The sequence below is a fragment of the Macaca thibetana genome, chromosome 16 (assembly GCF_024542745.1).
Source record: "Macaca thibetana thibetana isolate TM-01 chromosome 16, ASM2454274v1, whole genome shotgun sequence".
Taxonomy (NCBI): domain Eukaryota; kingdom Metazoa; phylum Chordata; class Mammalia; order Primates; family Cercopithecidae; genus Macaca; species Macaca thibetana.
This window is the reverse complement of record NC_065593.1, coordinates 73,537,368-73,557,933: the sequence shown is the minus strand read 5'-3', so window position 1 is coordinate 73,557,933 and position 20,566 is coordinate 73,537,368. Positions and strand designations below refer to the sequence as shown.

At 37.5% G+C, this 20,566-nt stretch overlaps 1 protein-coding gene across 15 annotated transcripts in view; it reads right to left on the bottom strand.

The window, feature by feature from the left end:
• Positions 1 to 20,566, bottom strand: part of CEP112 (centrosomal protein 112) — a 537,631-nt gene that overhangs the window by 486,765 nt on the left and 30,300 nt on the right. The gene's annotated exons all lie outside the window — the stretch shown is intronic.

The window sequence follows — 20,566 nt, the reverse complement described above, 5'->3', positions numbered from 1 at the left end:
ATGAAACCAACCACACTGAAGCCAGTAGGAAAATCTGTGGAATCCTCTTACGCCATAAGCAAGGTTACTTAAGGGACTTGTTGCTGTCTTGCCTGAATCTTAGCTCTGAAAGGAAAGGGTCCCATGTTGGGAACTGCTGAGAACAAAGCCTCCAGTTTGGACTAGTATGCAGTAACTGACCATAGTCCCTTCCACCAGCTCAGAACTAGCAGGTGGAAACCCCCAATCCCAGCTTCTCCCTGGGGAAGGAAAAAATTGAAGCATCTGTCCAACACTCTGGCTTTTGGAAGGGGCTGCCTAAGGGACCGGATTCTGCAGGTACTCACAGAACTGGCATTCTCTAAATGCCTGGGGACCACTGAGAACAAAGGTGGTGGTTTGAACTAGTAAGCACTCATGGCCAGAGCTCCTAACCCTGGCTCAGCATAACACAATTAGAAAAGCTCATGGTCCACAGCTTCTCCCTGGGGAGGGAAAGAGAAGACTAAAGCATATATCCAACATTCAGACTCTTGGGGGACTGCCCAAGGAACTGGTTTCTGTCTCATCTGTCTTAAAGCACTGGTGGGATGCAGCATAAACTAAGTGCCTAGGGGCAGCTGAAAATAAAAGAGCAAGTAATAACCAAAAAAGGATTGAGCCAGTGTGCTACTAGCTTCAGAAGGCCCATAGTACAAGACACAGAATAAGAAGGAACAGGAGATTATGATCTCCTAAAAACAGAAACCAGCAAATCCCACTACTTAGAAATTCACACACGGAAGTCCAGAGAAGACATATCCACAGAAAAAGTTTATGAGGACCCCAGAATCTCTACTCAGGCCAATTCTTGAAGGTTTGCCCCTGTACAAAGCCAGTCCATAAAGACTGGGAGAAGTGGCTATTTTTCAAATATGTACACATTAATAAAAAGGATCAAGGAAAATAAAAATGGCCCAAAGAAAGGAACGAAATAAATCTCCAGAAACCAACCCTAAAAAAATGAAGGTAGATGGATTAGCTGATAAGAATTAAAAATAACCATAATCAAAATTTCAATAAGCTTAGGATAAATTATGCACAAACAAAATGAGTATTTTAACAAACAAAATATTTTTAAAGAGAAAAATCTGAGGGCTGAAGAATACAATAACTTGAACTAAAAACTTATCTAGAGGGGCTCAACAGCAGCCTTGATCAAGTACGAGAAAGAATCAGTAAACTCAAAGACAAGACATTTGAAATTATACCTTCCACAGAGCAAAAATATTTTTTAAAAGACTGAAGAAAACATAGGAAACTTATGAGACACTGTCAAGCAGGCCAATTTACATATTACTAAAGTCAGAGAAAGAGAAGAGAGGGAAAAGCAGTAAGCTTATTTAAAGAACTAATCTGAGGAGAAAAATGGACATCCAGATTTATGAAGCTCAAAGAATCCCAAGTAGGTTGAATGTAAAGAGATCTACACCAGGACACATTATAATCAAATTGCCAAATGTCAAAGAGAAAAAAAGAATTCTGAAATCAAAGAGAGAAAAGCAACTCATTACATACAAAGGAAACTCATAAAACTGGCAAAGGATTTTTCAACAGAAACTTTATAGGCCAGGAGAGAATGGGATGATATATTCAAAGTACTGAAAGAGAAAAACTGCCAATCAAGGATATTATTATATACCATGCAAGTCTGTCCTTTAAAAATGAAAGAGCAATATGGTCCCAGACAAACAAAAGTTGAAGGAGTTCATCACCACTACACTTGACTTAAAAGAAATTCTAAAGGGAGTTCTTCAAGTTGAAATGAAAGGACATTAGTTAGTAGCATGAAAACGCATGAAAATATGAAACTCACTGATAAAAGTAATTATATATAAAATACAGATTACTCTATTGATGTAATAGTGGTTCATTAAACTTTAATATAAAAATTAAAAGATGAAAGTCTTAAAAATAACTGTAACTGTTACCGAAACACCAGGGGTCCAGTCTAGGTCCCATTGCTCACCGCATAGAAAGCCAATCAATGAGACAATGAGTATTGTTAGGGAAGAAGGCTTTATTTGGGCACTGCAGCCAAGGAGATGGAAGATCAGTATCAAATCCATCTCCTCGCCCAACTAAAATTAGTTTATATAGCAGGGAAGAAATATAACTACATGTGGGAAAACAGGAATTAGGGAATGGTAAGGAAGAGGAGTTCGTCAACAGGAAGCAGGTGGTTGGTTAGGCAATCATGATAGGTGAGGGGTCTGGCATAACGTTGTCTAGATGCCGTGATCTGGTAAGTTTCAGTTCCTTGATACTATCTGGGATAACAGATGGTTGGTTTCCAGAGAAAGGAACTCAATTAAGACAAACGTTAACTTTCTCGAGTGTTAAGACTGGGAGGGTTAATTTCTGTGTTTATTCAAAAAAAAAATAAACATCCATTTTATGGGACAACTTGGATGGTTTCATATCACACAATAATTTGTTAATGAATACAGAATATTAAAAGGTGAAAATTGGGACATTAATAACATAAAGTGTGTGAGTGAGTAAAAAGTATTGAATGTTTTAATACAATCGAAGTTACCAGCTTAAAACAGGTTGTTACAACTATAAGATGATTTATGTAAGCCTTATGGTAACATAAATTTTTTAAATATAGTAGGTACACAAAATATAAAGAAAAGGAATCAAAGCAAACTACAACAACAAAAATCATCAAATCACAAAGAAATATAAGGAAGAAATGAACAAAAGGAACTATATAACAGAAAGCAATTAACGAAATGATGTATTAAAGTCCACAAATGTGTGAAAATTAAACAACAAATTCTCATTAACCAATGAGTCAAACAAGAAAAAAAAATAAAGGAAATTAGAAAATATCTTGAGACAAATAAAAACAAAAACACAACACACCAAAATGTGTAGGATTCAGTGAAAGCAGTGCTAAGAGGAAAATTTACACCTGTAAAAGCTTACATTAAAAAAGAAAAAAAACTCAAATCAACAACCTAGATGTACACCTTAAGGAACTAAAAAAAGAACAAACTAACTCAAAGCCAGCAGATTGAAGTAAATATTAATAGTAAGGATTAGAGCAGGAATAAAACAGAAAATAGAAAAACAAAACAGAAAATGAAACTAAGAGTTGATTAATTGAAATTGAAGTTGATTAATTGAAATGATCAACAAAGTTGAAAAACCTTTGGCTACATAGAATAAGAAAAAAGGAGAGAAGACTAAACAACTAAAATCAGAAATGAAAGATAAGACATTACACTCAATCTAACAGAAATAAAAAGAATGACTGGGTGCAGTGGCTCATTCCTGTAATCCCAACACTTTGGGAGGCTAAGGCAGGAGGATTGCTGGAGCCCAGGAGTACATGACCAGCCTCAGCAACAAAGTGAGCCTCATTTCTACAAAAATAAAAAATAAAAAAAATTAGCTGGATGTGGTGGCACACACCTGAGGTCCCAGCTACTTGGGAGGATGAGGTAGAATTGGTTCAGCCCAAGAAGTCAAGGCTGCAGTGAGCAGTGATTGCACCACTGTGCTCCAGCCTGGGTGACAGAGGGAGAACCTATCTCAAGAAAAAAAAAAAAAAGTAATAAAAAGAACTGTAAGAAAGTACTATGAGCAACAGTATGCCAATGTATTGGATAACCCAGATGAGACGAACAAATTACTTGAAATGCAAAACCTACCAAGATTGAATCATGAAGAATAGAAAATATGAACAGACCAATAATTAGTAAGGAAACTGAATCAGTAATTAAAAATCTCCCAACCAAGAAAAGCCCAGAACCAGATGGCTTCACTGGTGAATTCCACCAAACATTTGAGAAGTAATGCCAATCCTCCTCAAACTCATTCAAAACACTGAAGAAGAGGGAATACTCCAAATTCATTTTACAAAGCCAGCATTACCCTGATACCAAAACCAGACAAAGATACTACAATAAAGGAAAATTACAAGCCAATATACCTGAAGAACATAGATGCAAAAATCCTCAACAAAATACTAGCAAACTGAATTTCATGGTACATTAAAAGAATCATACACCATAATCAAGTGGGATTTATCCCTAAGATGCCAGGATGGTACAATATATGCTAAACAATAAATGTGACACCCCACATTAACAGAATGAAGAACAGAGATTATATGATCATTTGGATCGATGCAGAAAAAGTCTGACAAAATTCAACATTCTTTTATGATAAAAACTCAATAAATTAAGTACAGAAGGAATGTACATCAAAATAACAAAATGCATATAGGACAAAGCTCATACCTAGCATAATACTCAGACAGTGAAAAGCTAAAAAAGCTTTTCCTCTAAGATCAAGAACAAGGCAAGAAGGCTCACTCTCACCACCTATTAAACAGTACAGAAGTCCTAGCCAGAGTAGTCAGGCAAGAAAAAAGCATCCAAATCAGAAAGTAAAAAGGAAAATGGTTTCTATTTGCAGATGACATAATCATATATGCAGAAAACCCTAAAGACTGCATTAAAAAACTATTTAAACTAATAAATGAATTCAGTAAAATTTCAGGATACAAAACCAACACACAAAAATCAGTAGCACTTCTATACACTAACAATGAATTATCCAAAAAGAAATCAAGAAAGCAATCCTATTTACTGTTGTTTTTGCTCTTGTTGCCCAGGCTGGGGTGCAATGGTGCAATCTCGGCTCACTGCAACCTCTGCCTCCTGGGTTCAAGCGATTCTCCTGCCTCCTGAGTGGCTGGGCTTACACACACGTGAAACCACGCCTGGTTAATTTTTTTTTTTTTTTTTTTTTTTTTTTTTAGTAGAGTTGGGGTTTTACCATGTTGGTCAGGCTGGTCCCAAACTCCTGACCTCAAGTGATCTGCCTACCTCAGCTTCCCAAAAGTGCTGGGATTACAGGCATGAACCACTGTGGCCAGCCCTAAGTTGATTCTTGAAGGCTCTTTTCTATACAATCTTGATGGGCATTTTGAGTACTATTTCTTTATTGCTTCTCCAGTTTCTGTTTGTTTCCTCTTGGAATTCGTATTATTCTGTATTGGGGATTTTGAATCTATATTCTTCATCTCTTACACTTTCATTGTTATAGCCATCTTTTTATGCTTTCCTTTGTTTTCTCAGAGAATTTTTTGAGCTGGTTTTCTAATTCACTGATTTGATTTTCTATAATATTTAATCTGCTGTTTTCTGTTTCCATTGTGATTTTCAGATTTAGTAATCATGTTTTTCAATTGTAAGCACATTTTTATGATCACACTGTTCATCCCCTTTTCACATATGAAATGTCTACCTGAATCACATTGAAAACAAAAATTAAATAAACGTTTAGAAGCTTCCCTTTTTAAAATAATTTTTTTCTTTTATTTATTGTAGTAAAAATACACAACATAAGATCTACTTGAGATTTTAAGGGTATACCACAGTATTGTAGCTACAATCACAGTGTTGTGCAGCAGATCTCTCAAACATTTTCATCTTCTGTACCTGAAATTTTATATGCATTGAACAGCAACTCCCCATTTTCCCCTTCTGTAAGCCCCTGGCAGCTACCATTCTACTCTCCTCTTCTAAGGGTTTGACTACTATATTGTATTTATCCTATTGTGATTGGCTATTTAACTCAGCAAAAGTCCTCCAGCTTCATCTATCTTGTCACATATGAGAGCATTTCCTTTCATTAATGTTGAATAATATTCTATTATATCTATATACCATATTTTGTTAATCCCTTCATTTGTAGATGAACATATAGGTTGTTTCCACATCTTTACTATTGTGAATAATGCTGCAGTGAACACGGGAGTACAGATAGCTTTCTGAGACCCTGATTTCATTTTCTTTAGCTTTATACCCAGAAGAGGGATTTGCTGGATCGTAAGGTAGTTCTATTTTTGATTTTTTGAGGAACTTCCATACTGTTTTCCATAATGGCTATATCAATTTATGCTCCTACCAACAGTGGACAGAGATTCCCTTTTCTCCAAATCCTGGACAACACTTGATATCTTTTCTCTTTTTGATAATAGTCATTCTAACAGGTATGAGGCATATGTGGTTTTGATTTGCATTTTGCTGATGATTTCTGATGTTGAACATTTTATATATTTGTATATCCACTTTGGAGACACATGTATTCAAGTTCTTTGCCCATTTTAAACTTGGGTTGTTTTGGGGTAATTGAATTGTTTGAGTATTTTACATAGATTGAATATTAACCTATTATCACATATGTGGCTTGCAAATATTTTATCTGATTTTGTAGCTTGTCTCTTCACTCTGTTGATTGTTCGCTGTGCAGGAGATTGTTAGATTGATAAAATCCCATTTATCTATCTTTGCTTTAGTTGCCTGTGTTTTGGGGTCATATCTAAGAAATTACTGCCTAAACCAATGTCAAGAAGCTTTCCCCCTATGTTTTTTTCTAGTCGTTTATAGTTTCAGATCTTATGTTTAAGTCTTTAATCCATTTCTAATTGATTTGTGTGTATGGTGCAAGGTAAGGGCCAAATTTTCTTTTTCTGTGTGTGGACTTCTGGTTTTCCTAACACCACTTATTGAAGTGATTATCCATTAATCATTGTGTGTTCTTGGCACCTTTGTCAAAGATCAGTTGACTGTAAATGCGTGGGTTTATTTCTGGGCACTTTATTTTGTTCCAGTGGTCTATATGTCTGTATTTATGCCAATATCACACTGTTTCAATTACTATAGATTTGTAATATATTTTGAAATCAGGAAGTATCATTTCTCCAGCTTTGTTCTTCTTGCTTAAGATTGCTTTGGCTGTTTGGAGTCTTTTGTGATTCCATATGAATTTTAGGATTTTTTTTTTAATTGCTGTGAAAAAAGCCACTGGAGTTTTGATAGGGATTGCATTGAATTTGTAGATTGCTTTGTGTACGGACATTTTAACAATATTAATTCTTCCAATCAATGAGCACAGGATATCTTTCCATTTATCTGTGTCTTCAGTTTCTTTCACTGATGTTTCATAGTTTTCAGTGTATAGATCTTTTACACCTTTGGTTAAATTTATTCCTAGGTATTTTATTTGATTTTTGTTGCCAAATGGATTATTTCAGCTGTGTATGAAACAGAAGAAATCAAGAGAAATAAAATAGAGAAGACAGGCTCAGATTTCAAGCAGGGTCCAGAGATATATTCATATGCCCAACATAGGACATATAAGATCGTAAAAGCAAATTATTTTTCATTCTCAGCTTCTTCCACTAGCAAAAGGCTCTGAAGGAAGAAACAATCCGAGGGCAAAGGTCAAATCCAAGGTTTTGCCAGTAAAATATGGACTCAGGATCAAAATTTCAAGGACACATCTTTAAACACTTGGTTAAGACCTCAGAAAAATTTGGGCAATGCCTGAAAAAGGCAAAACAAAAAGGCTTCTAAACATTTCCATGTTGTACCTCTTAGAAGCTCTCTGACAGGTAAGAGGGATTCTAAGAATCATAAGGGTATTGTACCACAGCATCCTGATTCTTGGACCAAAACAGAAGAAGCCTGTCTCAAAGAAATTTGTGAATATGGTATTTGTCTAATGGAATGGATTATAATTTGATACACAGCTGCAAAATTTTTAAAGGAATTATAGCTTCATTTGAAAGAGTTCAAAATGAAAATATGCATTTGGTTCCCCAAATTCATACAAACAGAAAGCAGGCTGAAAAAACTATTCAGGTAAAAGCAAATTATTTCTTATGGTAACAGAAAGATAGCTCAAAGGGAAGAGCCAAGATCGTGAAAGACAGAGCAAACAGCCATGAAGAACCACTCCCAGGAAGCAGCACTAAGACCTATCATGAAACAGGCAACAAATGCCTGGCTAGATTTCAGAACTGCTATAAACTATCATTGCAATCTGCCTCCCATTTCTCTCCTCTTTGAATGGGAAAGTTTACTGCAGTTCTCCGGTCCCTCTCTCACCATTGTTGGCTGTGTAGGTGAATGTGTGGGAAAGAATGTCTTCCTTTAGTTTACAGGTTCAGGATGAAAGAAGCCACACCATGGAAGACTCAGCCACACCTGTACCTGATTTTTATTGTTTATTGAGATATAGCTTGCATACAATAAAACCATATCCTTGTAAAATGCAGAGTTTGAAGAGTTTTGACAAAAATATACACCTGTGTAACTGCCACAATAAATATATGTATTATTTCCATCATACCCAAAAATTCTTTTGAGCCTGAGAGGTAAGAGTCAATTACCTCTTCCTCCAATTCCAGACAGCAGTATTTTCTAGAGTCTCATATGTATGAAGTTCAACAGTATGTACATGTTTATGTCTGGCCTGGCCTGGCCAAGAATATTTCTGAGATTTCTCCATGTTGTTGCATGTATCAAAAGTTCATTATTGGCCGGGTGCGGTGGTTCATACTTGTAATCCCAGCACTTTGGGAGGTCAACGCAGGCGGATCAGCTGAGGTCAAGAGTTCAGGACCAGCCTGGACAACATGATGAAACCCCATCTCTACTAAAAATACAAAATTTAGCTGGGCATGGTGCTGCACACTTGTAGTCTCAGCTACTCCAGAGGCTGAGTCAGGAGAATTGCTTGAACCCAGGAGGTGGAGGTTGCAGTAAGCTGAGATCATACCACTGCACTCCGGTGTGAGCAACAGAGCAAGACTCCATCTCAAAAAATAAAAATAAAAAAGTTCATTATTGCTTTGTAGTATTCCATTATATACATAAACCATAATTTGCTTTTCTATTCATGTGTTGATGGACATTTAGATTGTTTACCCATTTGGGTTATTATGAATAAAGCTGCTATGAACATTCAAGTATTATGTGGACATATGTTTTCATTTCTCTTGACCAAGTATCTGGGAATAGAATTGCTGGGTCATATGGTAAGTTAGCTTAAAATTTATAAGAAATAGCCAAACTGTCTTCCAGAGTAGTTGTACAATATCATACTCCCATCAGCAGTGTATGAGACTTTCGGCTTCATCACCTCACCACCATACTTGGTTTTCTCAGTCTTTATAATTTTAGCTATTCTAATGGGTATGCAGTGGTATCACATTGTGCTTTATAATTTGCATCTCCCTAATAAAGAATGCTGTTGACCATCTTCTCATGTATGTATACTAGCCATTTACATATTTTCTCTTGTGAAGTGTCTGTAAACTCTTTTGCACATTAATTGGATTGTGTGCTCCCTTAAGTTGTAAGAATCCTTTACATATTCTAGCCACAAGTCCTTTATCAGATATTCGTGATGGAAATTTTTCTCCCACTCTGTACCCTGCCAGGTAATTTTCCAAATGGTGCCTTTTAAAAAAAAGAAAGTTTTGATAGTTCAGTTGGTAAATTTTTTCTTCATTGTTTTGTATTTTTTTATATCTTATTTTAGAAATCTTTGCCTGTTCCAACATCACAGAGATTTTCTGTTTCCTTCTAGAAACTCTATACTTTCAGCATTTTCAGTTAGGCCTATAACTCATTTCAGTTTTTCCCCAGTGGATATTCAGTTATTACAGCATAATTTGATAAAAAGACCTTCCTTCCCTCACTGACATCTTTGTGGAAAATCAAATGACCATGTATATGAGGGCTCACTTCTGGAATTTCCACTCTATTCTATAAATCTATCTATCCTTTCACCAATACTACTGTCTTCACTACTGCAGCTTGATTTTAAGCCTCAAAATCAAGAAAGTGAAATCCCCTAACTTTCTTTTCTTTTCTTTTTTTTTTTTTTTTTTTTTTTTTTTGAGACAGAGTCTCGCTCTGTCACCCAGGCTGGAGTACAGTGGCCGGATCTCAGCTCACTACAAGCTCTGCCTCCCAGGTTTACGCCATTCTCCTGCCTCAGCCTCCCAAATAGCTGGGACTACAGGCGCCCGCCACTTCACCCGGCTAGTTTTTTGTATTTTTAGTAGAGACGGGGTTTCACCGTGTTAGCCAGGATGGTCTCGATCTCCTGACCTCGTGATCCGCCCGTCTCGGCCTCCCAAAGTGCTGGGATTACAGGCTTGAGCCACCGTGCCCGGCCCTTTCTTTTCTTTTCTATAATTGCTTTTATTTCTCATGGATAATGAATCAGGCTGAAGAAGTTCCCTTCCATTCCTAATTTGCTGAGAGTTTTTATCATGATGAATGTTGCATCTTGTTATATGCTTTTTCTGTATCTAGTGAGATGATTACATTATATTTCTAAAACTATGATGAAATACATAAATTTTCAAATGTTAATCTCAAATTATTCAAAATATAATATCCTTTCTATATATTAACAGATCCAATTTGATAATTAAGAATTTTTAAATCTATGTTAATAAGGGAACGCTGCCAGGTAGGTTCTTGTAAGGTCTTTGTCTTCTTTTGGAAGCAGAGTAATACTGACCTAACAAAACGACTTGGGAAGCATTCCCTCCTTCTCCATTTCACATAGGAAAAAAACTCAGGAAAGATTGATAAAATTTCTTCCATAAAAGCCTTAAAGAATTCACCAGTGATACCATCTGGGCTTAGAGATTTGTGAGGTGGCTTCTTACGAATTCAGTTTGTTTGGTATATATAGAGCTATCCAGATTTCCCATTTCTTAAGTCAGTATTTAGCTTTTGTGTCTTTCAAGCAATGTGTCTATTTTATCAACAATGTCGCTGGTCTAAAGTGGTTTATAACATTCTCTTATCTTCTTAACATCTGTAGGATTTGTGTCAAGTCCCTGCTTTCATTCCCGATATTATATCTTCTCTTTTTTTGATTTTTTTGATTTTTTATTATCAATTGTGGTAAAATACATACAAAATTTACAATCTTAATCATTTTTAAGCATACAGCTCAGCAGTATTAAGTGTATTCACATTGTTGTACAATAATCTCCATCATCTGTTTCCAGATTTCAACCTGAAAAACTGACACTCTACAGTCATTAAACAATAACTCCCTATTCTCAGATTCCCACTGCCCCTATAATTACCATTCTACTTTGTTTCTATGAATTTGACTACTTTAGAGACCTCATATAAGTTAAAGAGTATTTGTCTTTTTGTGACTGGTTTATTCACTTAACATAATGTCTTCAAGATTTATCCATGTGGTCCCATGTGACAAGACTTTCTTCCTTTTTAGGGCTGAATATTATTCATTCTAAAGGTACCACATTTTGCTTATCCATTCATCTGTAGATGACATTTACATTGCTTCTATCTCCTGACTATTGCCAATAATGTTGCTATGAATATGCAAATATCTCTTCAAGACCCTGCTTTCAAATCTTTTGGATGTAAAAAGAATTCCCAGAAGTGGGAATGTTGGATAATATAATTCTATTTTTAATTGTTTGAGGAACTACCATGTCATTTCCAACAGCAGCTGTACCATTTTACATTCTTACCAACAGTGCACCAGGTTCCAATTTCTCCACATTCTCCCCAACACTTTTTTTTTCCATAGTAGCCATCCTGATGGATGTAAGGTAACATCTCATCATAGTATTGATTTTTATTTCCTTAATAGTTAGTGATGTTGAGCAACTTTTCATGTGCTTATTGGCCATTTTTATATCATCTTTGGAGATACGTCTATTCAAGTCCTTTGCCCATCTTTTAAACTAATTTTTTTTATTGTTGTTGAGATGAGTTCTTTATATATTCTGGATGTTAACCCCTTTTCAAATATATGCTTTGCAAATATATTCTTCCATTCCATTGACTGCTTTTTCACTCAGTTGATTATGTCCTTTGATGTACATAGTTTTTAATTTTGATATACATGATTTTCAGTTTTGATGTAGTTCAATGAATCTATTTTTTCTTTATTTGCCTGTATTTTTGGTCTCACATCCAAAAAAGAACTCACTGCTAAGACCAATGTCATAAAGCTTTTCCCTATGTCTTCCCTATGTTTCCCTATCATAGCTCTTATGTTTAGGTCTTTGATCCATTTTTAGTTAATTTATATATGATGTAAAGTGAGAGTCTAACTTAATTCTATTGCATTTGGATATCCATTTTTCCCAACACCATTTATGGAAATCACTGTGCTTTCCCCACTGAATGGTCACAGCACCCTTATCAAAAATTATGTGACCATATATGTCAAGGTTTATTTCTGGGCTCTCTATTGTATTCCACTGGTCTATATATTTGTCTTTATGCCAGTACCACACTGTTTTGATAACAGTGGCTTTGCAGCAAGTTTCCAAATCAGGAAGTGTAAGATCTCCAACTTTTTCTTTTCTCAATTTGTTTTAGCTACTCAATGTCCCAAGTGATTCCACGTGAACTTTAGGATACTGTATTAGTCCGTTTTCACATGCTGATAAAGACATACCCAGACTGGGGAGAAAAATAGGTTTTATGGGCTCACAGTTCCACGTGGCTGGGGAGGCCTCACAATCATGGCGAAGGCAAAAGGCACTTCTTACATGGCAGCAGCAAGAGAAAACGAGAATCAAGAGAAAGGGTTTCCCCTTATAAAGCCATCAGATCTTGTGAGACTTATTCACTACCACAAGAACAGTATGGAGGAAACAGCCATGATTCAATTATCTCCCACTGAGGCCCTCCCACAACATGTGGGAATTATGGGAGCTATAATTCAAGATAAGATTTCAGTGGGGATACAGCCAAACCATATCAGATGCATTTTTCTATTTTTGAAAAAAAACACACTGTTGGAATTTTGACAGGGATTGCATTTCATCTGCAGGTCATCTTGGGTAGTATTAACAGCCTAATAATATTTAAACTCTTCCAATCCATGAATACAGGATGTTTTTCATTCATTGGTGTCGTTTTAGATTCTTTCATCAAGGTTTTGTAGTTCTCAGTGTACAAGTCCTTCACCTCCTTAGTTAGGCTTATTCCTAAGTAATTTATTCTTTTTGATGCTATTGTAAATGAGATTATGCTTTTAATTTGCTTTTCATATTGTTCATTGTTAGCATATTAAAATGTAATTAATTTTTAGCACTGATTTTGTATCCTGCAACTAAGCTAAATCCATTTATTAGTTCTAACAGCTTTTGTGAAATCCTTCAGGTTTTCTACATACAAGATCATGTCTGTGAACAAAGATAATGTTCCTTCTTCCTTTTCACTTTGGATGACTTTTTTTCTTTTTCTTGCAAATTGCCTGGCTGGGACCTCCAGTACCATGTTGAATACACAAGACAAAAGAGAGTATCCTTGCTTTGTTCCTGATCTTACAGGAAAAGCTTTCAGTCTTTCACTATACGTATAATATGGCTACAGGCTTTACATATATGGTGTTTATTTTGCTGAGGTAATTTCCTTCTCTTCCCAATTTAAGTTTCTTCTTATCAAAAAAGGGAGTTAAACTTTGTCAAAAGATTTTTCTACATCAACTAAGATGATTGTGTGAGGGTTTCCTCCCTTCATTCTGTTAATGCTAATGTACTGTATCACATTTACTGATTTTCACATGTGGAACCATTCTTGCATGTTACGAATAAATCCCATTTGGTCATGATGTGTAAACCTTTAACGTGCTGTTGAATTTAATTTGCAAGTATTTTCCTGAGGCCTTTTCAGCAAATATTTGTCAGAATATTGACCTATAGTTTTCTTTCCTTGTACCATCTTTGTCTACTTTTAGTACCAACTGGCCTCACGTGATAAATTTATAAGTGTTTCCTCTTTAATGTTTTTGAAAAGCCTAAAGACGGATTGGTATTAATTCTTCTTTAAATGTTTGGTAAATTCACCAATGAAGCCACCTTGTCCTGAGTTTTTGTTTGTTGAGAGGTTTTTGATTATTGATTCAATCTGCTTACTAAAGGTCTGTTCAGATATTCTGTTCTTCATAATTTAGTCTTGGTAGGTCGTGTGTTGTGAGAAATTCGTCCATTTCATCTAGGTTATCAAATTTACTGACATATGGTTGTTCATAGTCCTCTCTTACAACCCTTTTTCTTTGGGTTAAATTTCTCTCTGATTTTAGTTATGGAGTCTTCTTTCTTTTTTTCTTATCCCATGTAATTAAAGGTTTGTTCAGATTGCTGATTTTTTCAAAAAGCCAACTCTTAGTTTCATTTTCTCTACTATTTTTCTGTTTCATATTTTATTATTTCCTTCCTTCTGTTAGCTTTAGTTTGTTCTTCTTTTTCTAGTTCCTTAAGGTGTAAATTTAGGTTGTTGATTTGTCACCCAGGCTGGAGTGCAGTAGTGCGATCTTGGCTCATTGCAACCTCCACCTCCCAAGTTCAAGTAATTCTCCTGCCTCAGCCTCCCAAGTAGCTGGGACTACAGGCACGTGCTACCATGCCCGGCTAATTTTTTTTAGTAGAGACGAGGTTTCACTGGGTTAGCCAGGATGATCTCGATCTCCTGACCTCATGATCTGCCCACCAAGGCCTTCCAAAGTGCTGGGATTAAGGGCGTGAGCTACCGCGCCTGGCCTTTTTTTTTTTTTTTTTTTTTTTTTTAAAGATGGAGTCTCACTGTGTCACCCAGGCTGGAGTGCAGTGATGTGATCTTGGCTTACTGCAAGCTCCACCTCCCAGGCTCAAGCAATTCTTGTGACTCGGCCTCCCAAGCAGATGGGACTACAGACACGAGTCATCATGCCCAGCTAATTTTTTTTGTATTTTTACACTACAAAATACAATACAATACCCCTAGTAGAGACAGGGTTTCACCATGTTGGCCAGGCTGATCTTGAACTCCTGATCTCAAGCGATCCACCTGCCTCAGCCTCCCAAAGTGCTAGGATTACAGGTGTGAGCCACTGCACCCAGCCACTGGAGTGTTCTTTGTATGTGTTTGGTTCAACTGGTCTATTGAGTTGTTCAAGTCCTCTATTTATTAACCTTCTGTCATTTGTTCTATCTGGGGTATTGAAATTCCCCACATTGGGGTATATGCATTCTACAGTTATTGGATGGAGTATTTTATAAATGTCAATTAGGCTGTGGTAGTTCAGAGTATTCCTCAAATCTTCTACATCCTTTTTGATTTTTTGGTTAACTTGCTCCATCAATTCCCAAGAAAAGGAATAATAAATGCAATAATGTTTATGCATTTGTTTGTTTTTCCCTTTGGCACTATTAGTTTTTGCTTCATGTATTTTTGAAGCTCTTTTGTTTGCTAAATACACATTTATAATCAGTATATCATGCTTATGAATGGATTCTTTACCATTACAAAGTAACTATTTGTCTTATAATTTTTCCTTGTTGTGAAAGTCTATTTTATCTGATATTCAATATAGCCATTCCAGCTTTTTTATGCTGTTTTCATGATACATCTCTTTGCATCCTTTTACTTTCAACCTACTTATCTTTGTATTTAAAGTATGTCTCTTATAAATAATATAAAGTTGGTTCTTGCTTTTTTATCCAATCTAAAAATCACTTTTTTTAGCTTCCAGTGTTGAGTTCATTTATACTTAATGTAATTATTTATGATTCCATTTGGTCTGTGATTTTGCTATTGGTTTTGTCATGGCTCTTCTTTGCTCCTTTGTTTTTCCTTCCCTGCCTTCTTTTATGTTCACTGAATATTTTATAGTATTCCATTTGAATCCTTCTAGTTACACATCTTTCTAGCTATACCCAGCTATATGTCTTTTCATTATATACTTAGTATTTGTTCTAAGTATGTGCTAGGCAACATCTAAGATGGCTCCCAGTTTTCCCCAACTCCTGGTATGCATGCCCATGTGGTATGCCCTTTCCCTTGAGTATAGTCTGGACCTAGTAAGTTGCTTTTAATAAATAGAATCTGACAAAAGTAGTAAGCTAGAATTTCCAAGATTAGCTTACAAAAAGATTCTAGCTTCCATCATGCTTACCTCTCACTTGCTCTCTTGCTTGTTCACTTCGATGGAAGCCAGCGGCCATGCTGTAGGCTACCCTATAGAGAGGCCCAAATAGAAAAAAACTGAGGGAGGCTTTTGGATGACAGCCAGTCAAGACTGAGGCCCTCAGAGCAATACCGCAGCAAGGACCTGAATCCTATTAACCATATGAGTGAGAATAGAAGTGGATTCTCCCCCAATCTAGACTTCAGTTGAGACCACAACCCCAGTCAATACTTTGTTTGCAACCTTATAGGAGAACCTAAGCCAGAAAACCCAGCTAAGCCATGTCCATGAGAAAAAAAAAATTTAAAAATTGAGAAAATTAAAAAATAAATGTTATGCCAGGCGCGGTGGCTCAAGCCTGTAATCCCTGCACTTTGGGAGGCCGAGACGGGTGGATCACGAGGTCAGGAGATCGAGACCATCCTGGCTAACACAGTGAAACCCCATCTCTACTAAAAAATACAAAAAACTAGCTGAGCGAGGTGGCGGGTGCCTGTATTCCCAGCTACTCGGGAGGCCGAGGCAGGAGAATGGCGTGAACCCGGGAGGTGGAGCTTGCAGTGAGCTGAGATCCGGCCACTGCACTCCAGCCTGGGCGACAGAGCGAGACTCCATCTCAAAAAAAAAAAAAAAAAATGTTGCTTTAAGCTGCTAAGATTTGGATTAATTTGTAATGCAGCAATAGATAACTGTAGATATCTGTATTACAGATAATACAGATTTTGGTATCTGAAAGTGAAGTACAGCCTAAGAATATGGAAACATCTTTGTGTGTAGTGTGTTAAAGACAAAGTCGGTACGAAGAGGTCATTAGTAGGAATCTGGAATTTGAGGATGCTGCCTGTGGGGCTCAAGAGGAAGTAAGCAACCTGTTATTGAAAATGGGAAGAAGGGGGATCCTTTTTATATAGTGATAGAAAGCTATACCATCATCTTCATCATCTTCAGTAACATGAAAATTAGAAAATATGCCTGATGAACTAGGTGACTAATATAGCTAAGAAGATTTACAAAGTACTTGCTATTGCTCTTAGGTCCAAGAGTAGAGTAAAATAGAGTCAAGGAAAATTAAAGAAAATGGAATTAAGACTTCATGGTTTTCAAAATTCTCGGCCTCTCTAGATGGCAAAATATACTAAATTAAGAAATGGTGTTCACGTAAACTTTGGGCACTGCATAGAGATAAAGCCAAGTGTATAAATGTAAAATATTTTGTGAAGATCAAAAAGATAAAAGATGGTATGCCTCAGAGAACTACATATTCATACACAGACCCCCTCAAAAAGATTGAGTATGCCTCACAGATCCTCTCAACCAAACAAGAGGGCCTCTAGAAAACTTAAGAAAGATTTAACTAAGAAACTCCTACTACTTGCCTATCTGGATTTCAGAATAGGAACTAGTGACTTTTTAGAAATGTCTGTAGAGGTTATCCTCTGCTTGGCTCATTGTATGTTGGGTGTGTTAGGAGCAGATAACTATTAGAACAGACATTTCTTCAAAGAAGATATACAAATGGCCAATAAGCACATGACAAGATGCTCAGTGTCATTAGTCACTGGAAGAATGCAAATTAAAACCACAATGAGATACCACTGCATACCAACTAAAATGGACAAAATCAAAGCCACTAACAATACCAAGAGTTGATGAGGATGTGAAGAGACGAGAATACTCATGTGAAGAGACTGGAATATTGGTAATGGGGATACAAAATGAAACAGCCAGTTTGGAAAATAGTTTGATGATTTTTTAAGTTAAAAATATATTTACCACACAACCCACTCTTAGATATCTGTCCAAAAGAAATGAAAAACATGTGTTCGAATAAAAATTTGCAATGAATGTCCAAAGCAGCAACATTCATAATAGCCAAATACTGAAAACAATCCAAATATCCATTAACTGGTGAACGGATAAACAAAATGTGGTATACTCATCAATGAAATACCACTCACAGGAACAAGAAGGAATGAACTACTGATACAAGAAACAATATGAACTCCAAAAACAATATTGTAAGTGGAAGAACTAGATACACAGGACTACATATTATCCATGAAATTTCTAGAAAAGGCCAAAAAAATAAAAAGATCATTGCTTGCCTGGGGCTCTGGGTATAACTCCATACTATAAAGATATCAATTCTTCCTAATTGATCTATAGATTCAATGCATTCATAATAAAATATCTCAACATACACATACACATGCCATCACATTTATATGCAAGTAAAAACTGGTGAGCTAATCCTGAAATGTATATGGAAATGCAAAGAACCAAGAATAGCCAAAGCTTGAGAAAGAAAAAGAAAGCTGGAAGGCCTACACCACACTACAAAATACCAAGATTTATTTTAAAGTTACAGTATTAAGGCAGTGTAGTATTAGCACATCGACAAACAGGCAAATGAAAGAAACTAAAGACCAGAAAAAACCCACACAAACAAGATCTCCTGGCTTACAAAAATGGTGCCAAGGGCCAGGTGCAGTGGCTCACACCTGTAATTCCAGCACTTTGGGAAGCAGAAGTGGGTGGATTGCTTGAGGTCAAGAGTTCGAGACAAGTCTGACCAACAGAATGAAACCCTATCTCTACAAAAATATATATATATACACACAAAAATTAGCCAGGCGTGGTGGCGCATGCCTGTAGTCCCCACTACTCAGGAGGCTGAGGCAGGAGAATCATTTGAACATGGGAGGCAGAGGTTGCAGTGAGCCGAGATCATGCCACTGCACTCCAGCCTAGCAACAGAGTGAGACTCTATCTCAAAAAAAGAAAAGGGGACCAACTACAGCAGTGTGAATGACATTTAAAAATGGGCTGGGCGCGGTGGCTCACACCTATAATCCCAGCATTTTGGGAGGCTGAGGCGGGCAGATCATGAGGTCAGGAGATCAAGACCATCCTGGCTAACATGGTAAAAGCCCGTCTCTACTAAAAATAAAAATAAAAAAATTAGCCGGGCGTGGTGGTGGGTGCCTGTAGTCCCAGCTACTCAGGAGGCTGAGGCAGGAGAATGGCATAAACCCAGGAGGCGGAGCTTGCAGTGAGCCGAGATCACCCCGCTGCACTCCAGCCTGGGCGACAGAGTGAGACTCCATCTCAAAAAAATAATAAAAAATTTTTTTAAATTGCTAGGCTGGGCACAGTGGCTCATGTCTTTAATCCCAGCACTTTGGGAGGCCAAGATAGGTGGATCACTTGAGGTCAGGAGTTCAAGACTAGCCTGGTTAACATGGTGAAACCGCGTCTCTACTAAAAATACAAAAATTAGCCAGGTGTGGTGGAGGGAGCCTGTAATCTCAGCTACTCAGAAGGCTAAGGCAGGAGAATCACTTAAGCCCGGGAGGCGAAGGTTGCAGCGAGCTGAGATCGCACCACTGCACTCCAGCCTAGGCGACAAAGCGAGACTTTGTCTAGAAAAAATAAATGAATAAAATAAAATAAAAATAATGTTAGATCAAATACATACCCATTGTGATAGACAGAGAGAATTAGCCATGACCCCTACCTCACTTCATACATAAAAATCAATTCCAGATGTACCACATACCTAAATGAGAAAGGTAAAATAAGAAGCTTCAAGAAAATAACATAGATGAGTACTCTCTGATCTTGTAACAGGCGAGGTAAGAAATCTCAAACAGGAAACAAAAAAACACAACAATAGAGTCAACTGACAAAACTGTATTAAAATAAACAACATTCAACAGAAGATACCAGTTGCTATGGTTTGTCTGCTCTAAAACTCATGTTTAAATTTAATTGCCATTATAGCAATCTTAAGACGTGTGACCTTTAAGAGGTGGTTAGGCCATGAAGGCTTTGCCCTCATGAATAATTATTGCCAAAGTGGATTAGTTATAGAAGGGTTAGTTAGGTCCACTTCTCTTTCTCCCTCCCTTCCTCTCTCTTTCTCTCTCCTCTCACTTTCTGCCATAGGATGATACAACAAGAAGGCCCTCATCAGATGCCAGCACCTTGATGCTGGATTTCTCAGCCTCCAGAACTGTGAGTCAGGGAGGAATAGAAACAGCTCCAGTCAGCAGCTCCCAGTGAGATCAATGTAGAAGGTGGCTGATTTCTGCATTTCCAACTGAGGTACCCGGCTTATCTCACTGGGACTGGTTAGACAGTGGGTGCAGCCCACGGAGGGCGAGCCAAAGCAGGGTGGGGCGACGCCTCACACAGGAAGTGCAAGGGGTCGGGGAATTCCTTCCCTTAGCCAAGAGAAGCCGTGAGGGACTGTGCCGTGAGGGACAGTGCATTCTGGCCCAGTTACTAGACTTTTCTCATGGTCTTCACAACCCACAGACCAGGAGATTCCCTCAGGTGCCTACACTACCAGGGCCCTGGATTTCAAGCACAAAACTGGGCGGCTGTTTGGGCAGACACCAAGATAGCTGCAGGAGGTTTTTTTTCATACCCCAGTGGTGCCTGGAACGCCAGTGAGACAGAACCATTCATTCCCCCGGAAAGGGGGCTGAAGCCAGGGAGCCAAGTGGTCTTGCTCAGCAGATCCCACCCCTGCAGAGCCCAACAAGCTAAGATCCACTGGCTTGAAATCCTTGCTGCCAGCACAGCAGTCTGAAGTAGACCTGGGATGCTGGAGATTGGTTGGGGGAGGGGCGTCCACTATTACTGAGGCTTGAGTAGGCGGTTTTCCCCTCATAGTGGGGAAGTTCGAAATGGGCAAAGCCCACCACAGCTCAGCAAAGCCTGTGTAGCCAGACTGCCTCTCTAGATTCCTCCTCTCTGGGCAGGGCAT